Below are 14,654 nucleotides of genomic sequence, written 5' to 3' on the forward strand. Positions count from 1 at the left end.
TATTGCCACAAAGCACTTGTAGAAAACCCCCACATCATAAGCACCCAAAGAACCGATCATATCCATTACTATACTAATCCAACCTACTACCAAGCTATCCTATTTCTCCGAGTCCCTTCCGAATTTGCCTTCAAATTGATACTTCTCCTTCCTGGAACACCACGATCCTTAACCAAAATTCACCACACAAGAGACCCTAGTATAAAACCATAACGCCCTAAGGCCCATAAACCGCTGAATTCCCTCTTAAGCACCCCAAAGCACCACAACCGCGACACCCACTCTAAAGAGACCTTATGTGAACCTAAAACTATTTCCTTCACCTTCTTGATGCTGAAATGCATAATCCACAATGGTATAAAAATGCCACAAGTCTCAACACCATCCAATGTAACTCTCAGTTTCTAGCCATATACAAACCTTGAAAATTCCAAATCGCTACATATAAATATTGAATCCATTAGAACCATTCTCGAGAGTCATCCACTCTACTCAAATCTCAATTAAACTGACCAAACAGACCAAACGACCTGTGCCCAATTAGCACACCAACACCCAAGGGAGTAACCCACACTCCTAGGCAATTGAGAAAATTCCTACTTCATGTACACTACATCCTTCACGAATAACCACTCAATTATATTTTATGATTCCCATATACCCATAGAGCATAATACAACCTGTGTCCAGAAATTCCTTTACCCGAGTCATCCTCGATCTCGACCTCTGCAAGTCATAACTGATTCACCAGTATACCCCAAACCGAAACCAATACAACACATAACCGTGCAATCAACTCGTCGATAGCAGACTCCCCACTTGGCTCAAAGCCATGGAATAAAACATCTGATTACTTACAATAACCATACCCCATTAATACCATATACCATAGTGAGATTCCACTAAATCCTTCATCTGCTCATGCAACACAAACCATCTATTACCTCAAATCATCTGCAAATTCCGCGTTCATCCTCGTGATGGTTAAGCCAACTTCCACAAGCGATCCAAACTCAAATTGCAACATATATCATTCACTGGTAAAAGAGAACTCTCTACAAAACATCATAGGGATCACACAACCTCAGGACACCTCGCAAGAGATAACCCACCTGCTTTGCCTCAAACTGACATCTCTCTATACCCTTCCACAGTCATGACTACTATGCAATCACTTAATCTTATCGATTCTGAACTCATCAACAAGACATGAGAATCTACTTCACTCCACAACTAAAAAACATGAGAGATCCCTTAACACACCCATAACTCGAGACCATACGCCAAATCAAGATAGAAATCAAACACCCCATAGTCTTTGCTACATCTCAAGTAAACTCTTCTTGTCACATTCGAACAATCTGAACACATCTCGTAGTCACATCATACTCACCACATAGTCATCCAATCATAAATTCCACTAATAGGGACATCAACGGACCTATAAGTCCCAAAAGCACGTGCTTGCACAATCAAAATCTCTGTGCTCAAGCTACCGTCAAAACCCGACCTTAGGTCCTCCAGACTGGCCCATCATCAGCAAGCCGCCGGTGCACAGCCGATACTGAGTGCTCACATGCACATACAAATGCGTGGAAGGAATTCAAAGAGTTACGCTTCAAGCTGAATCAATGTCGCACGATAAGGAAAGAAAGATGGGAAGTATATCCTAAATGTCTTGTAGCCTCTCGAAGATAGGTATGGACGTGATCATACCGATACGCAAGATTCTACTAGACACTTGCTCATGACTTGTAGAACCTGTGAACCTAGAGCTCTGATACCAACTTGTCACGACCCAAAATCCAACTAGTCGTGATGGCACCTAACCCAACCCGCTAGGTAAGCCAATTAACAACTATCTAATTCCAATGACATTTAATAAGACAGTTAAGTAAAGAAATTATCTGAATCTTATACATTTCCCAAGGACTGGTAGTACAAATCATGAGCTTCTAAGAATAGAGTTTACAAAGCTGAAATGAAGTAAATACATCATTTGTTTGAAAAATACATTAACAGAGTTTTATACATCTAAGGCTACCATGAACAAGAGGCAGCTACAACCGGGATGCAGGTACATCTTCAAATCCAGCTCCCATCGAACACAACAACATCAACAACTAACATCTACACGCAAGGTACATAAGTGTAGTATGATTACAACCGACCCCATGTACTCAGTAGGTAACAGACCCTACCTTAGGTTGAAAGTAGTGACGAGCTAACACAAAGGTTGAGTCCAACACCAATATTCCACAACAGTTCATAACAACATAGTATAAGTAATAAAAGAGGTATCTCAGAAATAAAATGCTCAGTTCGTTCACAGTTCCAGAAAATAGGCATTACTTTTCAAGTATCTCAGTGAAAACTCAAATCTTTTACCGAAAATACCAAAAATACGAGTAAGTTTGAAAATTGTGATTTTTTCCAAAACTCCTTTCAATAATAAGTAAGATGTTTCATTTTCAGATAGCATGAGGAAATTACGTCTCTATGCCTACATGTCAAGATACAGGTAAAATCATAAATGTCACCAAAATCGGGTAGCAGAAGGAAATGCATCTCTATGCATGTATCTCAAGTACGCATGTCAAATGCAATGCATCTCAATGATGAGCTCATGTACTCACACTCTCAGAGTACTCAATCTCACTGTCTCGCATTCCCTCTCACTATGCTCAATGCTCAGCACACTCAATCACTCAGCACTGTACAATACCTGCTAAGGCGTGCAACCCGATCCACATATGACCATAAGACCCGTTGCGGCGTGCAACCCGATCTACATATATATAGCCATAAGGCTCGTTGCTGCGTGCAACCCGATCCACATATAAATAGCCATAAGGCTCATTGCGGCGTGCAACCCGATCCATATACATATATATAATCAACTGTGCTCACTGGGGGTGTGCAGACTCCGGAGGGGCTCCTACGGCCCAACCGCTATAATCCGCATGGACAGCTCACGTGCTGCATGGACAAATCATATGCCATAATATCAATATCCTCACAAACAGGCCCCCGACCTCACTCAGTCATCAATCTCTCTAGTCTCACTCACTGGATCACAATGTCATGAAACTAGCCCGACAACAATGATATAATGTATCAATAAATAACAACTGAGACTGAGATATGATATGATTGCATGAATATGATTGAGTACAAAATATCAATAAAATCAGTGAAATGACAACAAGAAACGACCACCATGGGTCCTAGCAGTATTGTGATAAATCCTAAACATGATATCTAGCATGATTGACAGCTCAATTACTTTATCACATGGTAAAAACATGGACATCAACAAAGTAGGACCACTATATAGTGCCATGGAAGCAACAGAGTCCCAATTCACATGGTGCACGCCCACACGCCCGTCACCTATCATGTGCGTCACCTCAATACCAATCACATAACAATTATTTCGGGATTTCATACCCTCAGCACTAAGTTTAGAAGAGTTACTTACCTCGAACAAGCCAATACCAATGCCGAGCAAGCCAAGCGATGCTCCAAAGATGCCATCACTTGCGTAGTGACCTCCGAACGGCTCAAAACTAGCAAAAATTAACTCAAATACATCAAATAAAGCCCAAGGAAACAATTCCAAATGATAAAGATCGAATCCTTAATCAAAACACAAAATTGGCCAAACATTCACCCGGGGCCGTGCATCGTAACCCAACAAAACTCATAAAATCTGACAACCCATTCAATTATGAGTCCAACCATACTAGTTTCACTCAAATCCGACTCGAATTCGATGTTCAAAACTCAAAATTTCATAATATGAAACTTTAGGCCAAAACCCCTAATTTCCTCTTTAAACTTCACAATCCAATTACCAAAAACGAAGGTAGATTCATGAAATATAACCAAAATCGAGTAGAGAACACTTACCCCAATCCTTTTGATGAAAATTGCTCCAACAATCGTCTTAATCCGAGTCCCACATCTCAAAATATGAAGAAAGAACCAAAGCCTCGATTTTATGGTTTTTGCCCAGCATTTTCGCATATGCGGTTAAAATGTCACATCTACGACCTCCGCTTCTGCGGATAAAATCTCGCCTTTGCGAAGCCCATAGAGGCCATACATTCTTCGCCTCTGCGCATGCACAGGTGCACCAACCAACTCCTGCTCCTGCGCCACTCGCGGCTTCTACGGCTAATCTTACGCTTCTGCGGACGCGCAAATGCGCCCTTACTTCCGCTTCTGCGGTCTTCCTCAGCATCTCACACCTCGCTTCTGCAACTCCTCTGTCGCTTCTGTGACCATCGCACCTGCATAAATCAGCTTCAAGTGCGATCACACAAGAACCAGCAGCTTATCAAAAATCCAAAAATGCAATGAAATGATCCGAACGTCGTCCGAAACTCACTTGTGCCCCTCGAGACCCCGTCCGAACATGCCAACAAGTTTCATAACACAATACGGACCTACTCGAGGCCTCAAAGAACACATAACAACATCAAAACGATGAATCACACATCAAATCAAAATCTATGAACTTTGAACTTTTTCAACTTCAGTAACTCGTGCCGAAACATAGCAAATCAACCCGGAATGAACCCAAATTTTGTACGCAAGTACCGAATAACATAACGAAGCTATTCCAATTCCCGAAATCACAATTTGAATCTAATAACCTCAAAGTCAACTTTCGGTCTAACTTTTGAACTTTCCAAACCTTCAAATTTCCAATTTTTGCTAACTTGTGCCGAAACCTTCTAGAAATATCCAAATACCGATCTGGGCATACGCCCGAGTCCAAAATTACCATACAAACCTACCGGAACCATAAAAACTCTGTTTCGGGTTCAAATTCACAAAAAGTCAAACTTGGTCAAGTCTCACAATTTAAAGCTTAAACCATGAAATCCATTTTTCCAATTCAATTCCGAATAACCTGAAAACCAAAACCGACGATTCACATAAGTCATAATACATCATACGAAGCTACTCATGCCCGTAAACTATCGAGCAAAGTTCAAATATTCAAAACAACTGGTTGGGTCGTTACACACATGTGTGTGGTTGAGCCCATGTACGTGTGCGAGGGTACTTATTCATACGTGGGGTAGTGTTTAGGTTATGGTATGCCTTGAATTGATTGCTAAGCTTCATGCTATTATGTTTCTTATGTTTCAACCCCTTTGTGAGCTATTTGATTTATGCTTGAGGTTACATATTGGTCAATATCCTGATTGAACATGCTAGTTGCTACTTTTGTGATGTAGTTGCATGATTTGAGCTATGGTGGAACACTTCGCACATGCATATACTTTAACATGTCACTTATACCAATCTATGAGTATGAAATTTAAAATCCATTGTTCATGTACATGTAATCTTTTATATATTCTTTTTGTGTAATATGGATTGTACTGATAGAATATGAGTTGTCTGTGCAGTTGAGATATGATAACACGTATGTTGTTCGTGCGGTTGAGATATGATAGCACGTGATTTGTTCATGCAGTTGAGATATTATAGCATATGAGTTGTCCATGCGGTTGAGTTATGATTGAACGTGAGTTGTCCGTATGGATCCAAAGTATTATTATGAATGTGAGTTGTCCGTGCAATTATTATTATTGGCATGTGAGTTGTCTGTGCAGTTAATGTTATTGGCATGTGAGTTTTCTGTACAACACGTGAGTTGTTCGTGCACCGTATGGATAAGGATTCATTCCCCTAGGGTTACCATCTCATATACGCGGTTTGAGGAAAACTCGCCAATGTTTGATGTGGTTGTTTCATTTCTTCTCTACTTGTAATTTTATTAGATTTATACATGATTTTACTCCATCTCTTCTCAATTTGATAGCTCCGGAATGTATACATGTCTTTATGTATATCTTCTCTATAGGACACCTTACTTGATAAGATAAGACATGGTACATATCTTTTCTATATATGAATCTGTGTGACTTAACTTGTTTAATCATGCATATCTTCTCTATATGCAACTGATGAAGGATTATCTCGTATTTCACGCATATCTTCTCTATATGCATGTTTGACGATTTAATGATATTTGATGCATATCTTCTTTATATGCTGGGTTGTTAACTAAAACAGAGCATGTTACGTTATCTTTGGGCACCAGGGTGTCTTGTTTGTGATTTATGACTTGATAATATTATTGTTGTGTACTTGTGAGATATTTGAACTGAACAGGTTCTTAGCGAATATCATTAATAATTCTTTACACTATTACCTCGTCGAGGTTAGCTATGATCCTTTCTGCGTACATGAGATCGGTTGTACTCATAATACACTTTTTTACCTAGCGTGCAAATCTTAGAGCTGAGTTGTAGTGGATTACAGAAGCTGGCATTGAAGATGTATATGTTTTTCCGGATATAGCTACCATTTGTCCTTGGTTGTTTTGGATTCGTACTCTGTTTATGTATATTCCAACATATGTTGTATTTATTTTCGTACCGGCTTTGTAAATCTAAATCTCAGTGGCTCATGACTTATACTACAAATCCTTGGGATATTATATGGAAACTAAAATATTTAATTTATTAATTACTTATGATCTCCAATAGGATGGTGTAACTATTGTTTGGCTTACCTAGCGGGTTGGGTTAGGTTTCATCACGACTAGGCTTGGAATTTGGGTCGTGACAAGTTGGTATCAGAGCTTTAGGTTCATAGGTTCTACGAGTCATGAGCAAATGCCTAGTAGAGTCTTGTAGATCAGTATAATGACGTCCACACCTATCTTCGAGAGGCTACATGGCATCTAGGAAACTTTCCATTCTTTCTGTATCGTGTGGCATTGATTCAACTTGAAGTGTATATCTTTGATTTCCTTCCATTCACTCGTATGTTATGTTGAGCACTCAGTATCAACTATGCATTGACGACTTGTGATTTTATAGATGAGGTGTGAGACGTGTTCTCTGTGTTGTGGGGATAGGACAGTCTGGAAGACTTGAGGCGAGGTTCAGACCGCAGCTTGGGCTCGATGGTTTCAGTTTTGTGAGTATGTGCTTTTAAACTTATATGTCCGGTAGTATCTCTAGGAGTGGGATTGATGGCTCAGTAAGTGATTAGATAGCTATATGATGAGTATTATGTGACTCGGGGCTGTGTTTAGATGGTTTGGATGTGTTGATAAAAATTTTGCTTGGGATGCGAAAGGACTATGGATGCTTGATTTTTGTCTTGATGTGTTGTACTATCTTGATTTTGAGTGTTTTAGGGATCTTTCAGTTGCTCATTTATGGAATGAAGTATATTCTTATGTCTTGTTGATGAGTTTAGCCTCGGGAATATTAAGTGATTGCATAATAGTTGTGACCATGATAGGGTCATAGAGAGATGCCCATTTGAGGATAAGCAGGTGGGTTATCTCCTGCTGGGTGGTCTACGGATGTGTGATACTTTTGATATTTTTGTGAAGAGTTTTCTTTCTACTAGTGAGTTATATGTGCTGCAATTTGAGTTTGGATTGCTTGAGGAAGTTCGTACAACTGTCACGAGAATGAATATGTGCTTAGCAGATGATTTGAGGTGTTTTATGATTAGTGCTACATGATCTTATGAAGGATTTAGTTGAATTACAGTGCGAGATCATGACAATTATGGAGTAAGAGTATTGTGGATTATCAGATGTTATGTTCTAAGGCTTCGAGCCAAGCAAAGGAGTCTGCTATTGACGATCAAATTGCATGGTCACATGTTATATTAGTTTTGGTCTGAGGCATATTTGTGGATCATTTATGACTTGAAGGGGGCTGACTTCAAGGATGGTGTTGGGAAGGAAATTGCGAGATGCATGATGTACTATACTTTTTGTACATATAGAAATCATAGAATGATTTGGGTTTATTAGTCGTGGTGGGTGTAGTGTGCAAGGAGAAGGGATTCACTCGGTTGCTTAAAGGTGGGGTTACTTTTTTTAGGTATTTGTGTGCTCATGAAGCACAAGTGGTTCGACTCGTTTTGGTGGTTCTTTGGAGACTAGAGCAAAGTAGATGACTCTCGAGAAGGTTCTAATGAGTTCCGGATTCATAGGTGGTATTTGAGGGTTCCCTTGATTTGTATATGGCTAAGATCTGAGATTTGTATTAGATGGTATCAAAATTTGCGGTATTTCTTTATCGTTATTGATTCTATATTTCAATATAGTAGAGATTAGAGAAATAACTTCAAACTCACAGAAGGTCTCTTCAATATAAGCATCTTGGTTGCGGTACTATTTGGTGTTTAAGAGGGAATTTAATGGCTTATGGGCCTTAAAACGGCGTGCTTTCATGCTAGGGTCTCTTGGGGTGAGCTTTGGGTTAAAGACCGTAGTGTAATGGCAAGGAGAAGTGCTAACATCAAGGCAAGTCAAGAGGAACTCGGAGAAATGGGTTAGCTTGGTAGTGGTTTGGGTCAGCACAGTAATAGAAGTGATCGGTTCCTTTGATGTGGTAAGACTCTACAAGTATTTTGTGGAAATACTCTTGGGTTGGGCGATCTGCGTGACTTGGTTGAGTTATATGTATTCAGTTCTGATGTCTTGGTTATGTGCAAATGGGTTTCGAAAAGTTCTCGATGGTGCCGACCACAGATTGAGATAAATGTCTTCTACATGTGTGAGGAGTAGGTTGCGTGTTATCATTTTTCTCCTAGATGAGGTCAAGTGGAAGGTGTCTAGCTGATGGAGTGTGTATCATGCTTGTGATTTAGAGTTGATAATGTGATTATCATATTTTCATATAATGGTATGATAGATGCGGTGCAATGTGTGGGATTGAGGCTTGCATGTACAAGGTTGCTGTTCCATTTTGAAGAGGAGTTCATTAGTTCTGGACAGCATGGACGGTTTCATATGTTCAAAACAATGCTGACACTATTTGGTTTCACCTAAGAATAGTAAAAAGTTCAGAAAGTCACATTGTGTTTTGACTTACGGTTGCTTGATCAGTATTTCGATAATCGCCTGGTTGTTGACTGCTAATGTTCATATTTTTCTACGTGGTCGGAAAGATTCATGGGAGTGTCTCTCATGAGGTGATTGATTATGAGGGATGTGTCAGTTATTTGAGTAGTGGAGTTGGGATCAGATATGAAGATTCTTGTATTCTTAGGATTTGGAGACTGGGATTTCTCAGAGACAGACTATTCTTTGGTTGTAGAATGTGAAGATTGAGCCAGAGCTTGACGGCTGATTGTATGTGTTACGGTTAGGTTACTGTAGACTTTTTGGAAGGTTATTTACCTATTTGTGGATGATCGAAGTTGATTTAGGGGCTCATTGTTAGGCCTAATAAGAATATGTATTCTACGTCGGATCAAATTGTTTACTCAGCACAACTATTATTGAATAGCATATCATCGGGTAGAGTTGATCTTATTTATGTCTTGATATGTTCAATGTTTTACTCTCCTATGCTACGATGGGTTGTGAGACTGTTGACTATTTACACACATGATGCGGTTCTATTTGGGACTAGTGACAAAATTCGAGTGAGATGGCTCTTGGGGTGTCAGATAATTTATTGCATCTTGGTTATGGCTTTCCTGTCCGTGGTATAATGTGCTATCCATTTTCTCTATGGTTATGGTCATGTGCTTCGTGTGCTTACTGTTGATACACACCTGTTTGGTGAGTATGATAATTTGGGCAATAGGTATACTTTGTGGACTGGTATGTTTGGAATATTATATGAAAACTCAACTATTTAATTTATTAATTACTTATGATCTCTAGTAGGACGGTATAACTATTGTTTGGCGTATCTAGCGGGTTGGGTTGGGTTAGGTGCCATCACGACTAGGATTGGAATTTGGGTCGTGACAAATTCAAAGGTTCCTAGGATGAATTGACTCTTTTGCTAAAAGTTGGCAATTTAAAAGTTTAAAATTTTTATAAGTTTTACTATGGATTAACTTTTGGCAATCATGTTCGGATTGTGATTTTGGGACTTGGAATAGGTCTGTTTGGTCGTTTAGAACTAATTTCCAAAGTTTGGTCTTATTCCGAGTTGGTTTGATATGAATGAGACGCTTGATTGTGATTTTAGAAGTTCTTGAGTTTCATTGGGATTTTGATGCATTTTGGTATTCGATTCGTGGTTCCAGATGTTATTTTGATGTTTCGAGCATATGAGCGAGTTTGTATGATATTTACGTACTTGTGTGGATGGTTGGTATGGGGCCAGAGGGGCTCGCGTGAGTTTTGGAATGATTTCAAAGTGTTTTGGTTAGTTTCAGGATTGGTGGTGCTGCAAACCTCGCATTTGCGATAGACGCAATTGCGGTGTCTAACTCGCATTTGCGATAGGGGGGCTGCCTGGGGGGACCTCGCAATTGTGAGGCATTGGTCGCATTTGCGATAGTGGAAAGGCAGTTGGGCTTTGCATTTACGAAGCAGTGGTCTCATTTGCGACTTACCAGGGCAGCCAGGACTTCACATTTGGGAAGTATATGGTCGGCATTGCGACATTCTAGGGAAGCCAGGGTTCGCTTTTACGATCCCTGGGTCACATTTGCGAACCTTTGGTCGCAAATGCGACATCTGCATTTCGTTTATAGCGGGTTATTTCAGGACTGGCTTATTTTATCACATTTTGAGCCCTAGATTTGGTGGAAGACGATATTTGAAGGGTATTTTCACACATACCTATTTGGTAAGTGATTTTCACTGAATTTTGATAATATAACTTGATTTCTTATGGATCTTTACAACAAAATCATGGAATTTGAAAGGAATTTTTGGGGATTTTTGACAATGTTTTAAAAAGTAAAGTTTTGAGATTTGAGAGTTGATTTGGATTCAGTTTTAAAAATTAATTATATATTTAGACTGATGGAGTTATGGGTAGTCGAGATCTACTCTTCGACTTAAGTTTTGACCGTGAGAGCCCAGGGTTGACTTTGTAGGCTTTTCGAGAATTGGGTAAAGATTGGGCCTTTATTTTCTGGAATTGATTCCTTTGGCATTGTTTGATATTATTGAGTCATTTTTTTGCTAGATTTGAGCTGGACAGAGGTGAATTTTAAAGGAAAAATATTTTTGGAGTATTGAATTGTCTTGTTTGAGGTAAGTATCTCGCCTAACCTTGTGTGGGGGAATACCCCTTAGGATTTGACCTTAATTGCTTATTTGTATTAATGTGAAGAGCGACATGTATATGAGGTGACAAACATGTGCACAACTTCTATGTGTGGCTTATGACCGAATTAGATTGAAGGCTATTAATAGGCCTTAATTTTATAATGTCTTTTATATGAAACATGCTTAAAGCACTTTGAGAATACAAGACCATGATCGCTACATTTGACTTAGATATAGTCATGCTTTATTTGTTGAACACTCCTCCGCACTTTTATGTTATTGTCACGATCTTATGCAGTTTGTCGTTAAGTTGTGAGCTCACATTTTGATAAAACTTTGGTATCATTGTTTTGTGATATTGTGACATATGTAGACAAGTTGTATGGGTTGACTATTGTTGTGTGGAGTATAAGGGTGGTGACATACGCATGCGGTAAAGGAGGCATTTCATTATTATGTGCATGCGGCAAAATAAGGGTGGAGATATGCGCATGCGGTGACATAATGAAGTCATTTCATTGTTATGTGCATGCAGCGAAATATGGGTGTCGTTGTTGATGATGTTATGTGATGATTCGGAGGTGTCTTTCTTGATTTTATTTATGTGTGAAATGGGGTCGATATTTCAATTTCTTACATATTTCTTAAAAGCTCGAATCTTGTATTTTAATGAGTTGTTAGTTGAATTGACATGCTATTACATGCCCCACTTCTTTTGACGATTTGTTGACTAAAATGAGTTTTTTTACATTGAGTTGTTTTCACATGCTCTACGAGATGGTTGATATTTTTCTTCTTCATATATATTTGTATTGCTAATTATTGATATATTGCACATATTTTTCACTAGTTAATATCATATGACTTGAACCTCGTCACTGCTTTACCGAGGTTAGTCTTGATACTTACTGCGTACCGACTGTGATTTACTCATACTATACTTTTGCATATTCTTTGTGCAGATCCAAGTACTTCTGATCCAGCAGATCTCTAGAGAGGCGTGCTTGAGCTTATTGGAGACTTTAAGTTATCCCTGTTGTTCTATTCGCAGGCCTCTGAGTCACCTTCTTTACTTTATTTCTACCATTGATGTATTTTTAATAGTATTGTACTCTTCAAAACTTGATATATATTCCATTTAGAGCTTATGACTTAGTACTACAAGATTTTAGAAAGTTATTATTATATCCACGTTTGGCATTATTATCGTATTTCGCAGTTTTTGTTAAATTTGAAGTTGTTATATTTTGTTTGATATCATTTTGAGATAGGCTTACCTAGTCTTAGAAATTAGGTGCCATCACGATCCCTATGGTAGGATTTGGGTTGTGACACATTCACATACTACTTTAATATTATGACTTTTATGTACGTATGTTACATGGTAAAACTGCATATTCATATACTATATCTTTATATGAACCATGTTAGCATTTAAATATACTTCTCATCATTCATCTGAGATGGTTTGGATGTGTGTATTCAAGTTACTATGTTGATGCATTTGTTTGGACGTGTGGATTCACGTTCTTAATTGAGACATTTATTGCGTGTGTGGATTCACGTTCTTATATTGAGATATTTGTTCAGATTTGTTACACCCTATTTTGCACGAGTCAAAACAAGATTCAACTAGTGGTTTTCCTGTTGATAATAAAAGAGAGTCACCACCTAATATTTAAAAGTATACTAGGGTACCTGTTTCAGTTATTAAATTATTAGTCTGCTAACCAGTGAGATTTAGATAAGGGTTCTTGTTCTTCTAAGGTGAAGGTGTTAGATACCCCCTAAAATCTACCTAAGGTAGCTCCATAGGACTTAGACTAGGTTCTGGGAATTAGATGTCTATATCTTGCTTAGTTAGTGCTTAAAAATGTATGACTTACCATATGTTATGCTCTTAAACTTATCATTTTTGAAAGGGAAGTGGTATATATACTTTGAAAAGAGAGTGTAGGTTTTACAAAAAAAGAATGTCGTTTGAGATGTCTATGTAATTGAAAAATCTTTGGAAATATTTTTATCATACTTATACTTGCTAACTTTGTAAAATGTGGTTAAGTGTAAAATATTTGACTTTGAAATAAGATGAATATTTGTGTAAAAATAAAGGCCATTGAAGAAATAGGTTCAGATATACTGTAAGGCCTCGTAAAACAAAATTCCTAATGATTTAAGATTTTAAAGTGTGCCAACGGTATTTAGGAATAATGTGTTCGAGTATTAAAGGAGACCCATGGGATAGAACCATATAATTTTTAATTGATAATATATTTTTAAGGTGTGTTAGAACATACTAAGGAGTTTTGTGAATGGCAAGAACTTGTGTGGAACAAGTTGGATACATTAAGTGGAAAGGATATTTCTATTGGCACAAGACCCAAATTCAAATGAATAGAACTCTCTCAATATAATGACTTAGGTGGTGATATACCCATCAAATTAAAACCCTTTGAGTCTAGTTTCTAACGCATCAAACTATTCGCCATTTGGATATATCTACATAAAGTTATGTCCATTTTACTGGACCTATATCATATGCGCGGTCAGATGCACGGCCGTGCATATTTGAGAGTTTCTGCCTCAGGTGCGTGGCCAGATGCGCGGCCACTTGCCCAGGTGCGCGGCCGCGCATGTAGGAGCTCATTTAATACCCCCAAGACCGGGTAGATAGAGGGGTTAAGTCATTTTTGACCTAAAACCTAATATTTTAGAGAGAAGTAAGAGTGTTCTAGAGAGAGGAAGTAGATGAAGTGTTTTGTTCATCAAGATCTTGTTCAAGCCTGGAAATCCAACAAGGAAATCTCACAAGATCTTCACTCAAGAGGTAAGATTCAAACCCCTAGTCTTCAATTTTGAGTTTGGGGTAAAAGATGGGTGATTGAGAGTATGATTTTTGGGTGTAAGAGTATTAATTATACATGCTTGTACCAATAAGGTTTGTGAAAAGATTGTTGAGCTAAAATAAGTAAAGATTGGGCTGTGGAATGAAGAAAATCTTGTAGAAGAATCTTGTAGCCAAATTTGCACACCTAGTGTTTGATCAAATGCTCAAATGAGCTGAAACCATGAATATCTTCCTAATTTGTATTCAATTTTGTTATGTCTCAAAATAGATTGGGATCGCTAGAATTTCCGGAACGTTGTAGTAATTTAAGGAAAGCTCAAAGCGAAGTATGTTGGCTAAACTTTCTCTCTTAGAATAGATATCCATAATGTTTCCATAAGATCAAGTATGATTGGATCAAGATTCCTAACTTCTGTATTCTAGGTTATTCCCTATAAACTTGTTTATTCCGAATGAGCCTTATGTCGAAAGATAGATGCTCAAAGTATGGTTTGTGTATTAAAATGTTGTGGCTTTGAGTCGTGTTTTAAATGAAAACTAGTATACCAATTGGGTGAGAAAAACTCGATATGCTTAAGACTCATAATTGCTCATATGTGTACCTAAAGACTTGATTGGAAGTGTCTTGTTGTTGATAATCTTTAAAGATACTTGAAAATGAAATAAGCGGATTGGACAAATAGAGTGAGGCCAATGTGCCAAGAATTTAAGTTATGATTATGGCTAGTA

The sequence above is a fragment of the Nicotiana tabacum genome, chromosome 2 (genome assembly GCF_000715075.1).
Source record: "Nicotiana tabacum cultivar K326 chromosome 2, ASM71507v2, whole genome shotgun sequence".
NCBI classification, from domain to species: Eukaryota; Viridiplantae; Streptophyta; class Magnoliopsida; order Solanales; family Solanaceae; genus Nicotiana; species Nicotiana tabacum.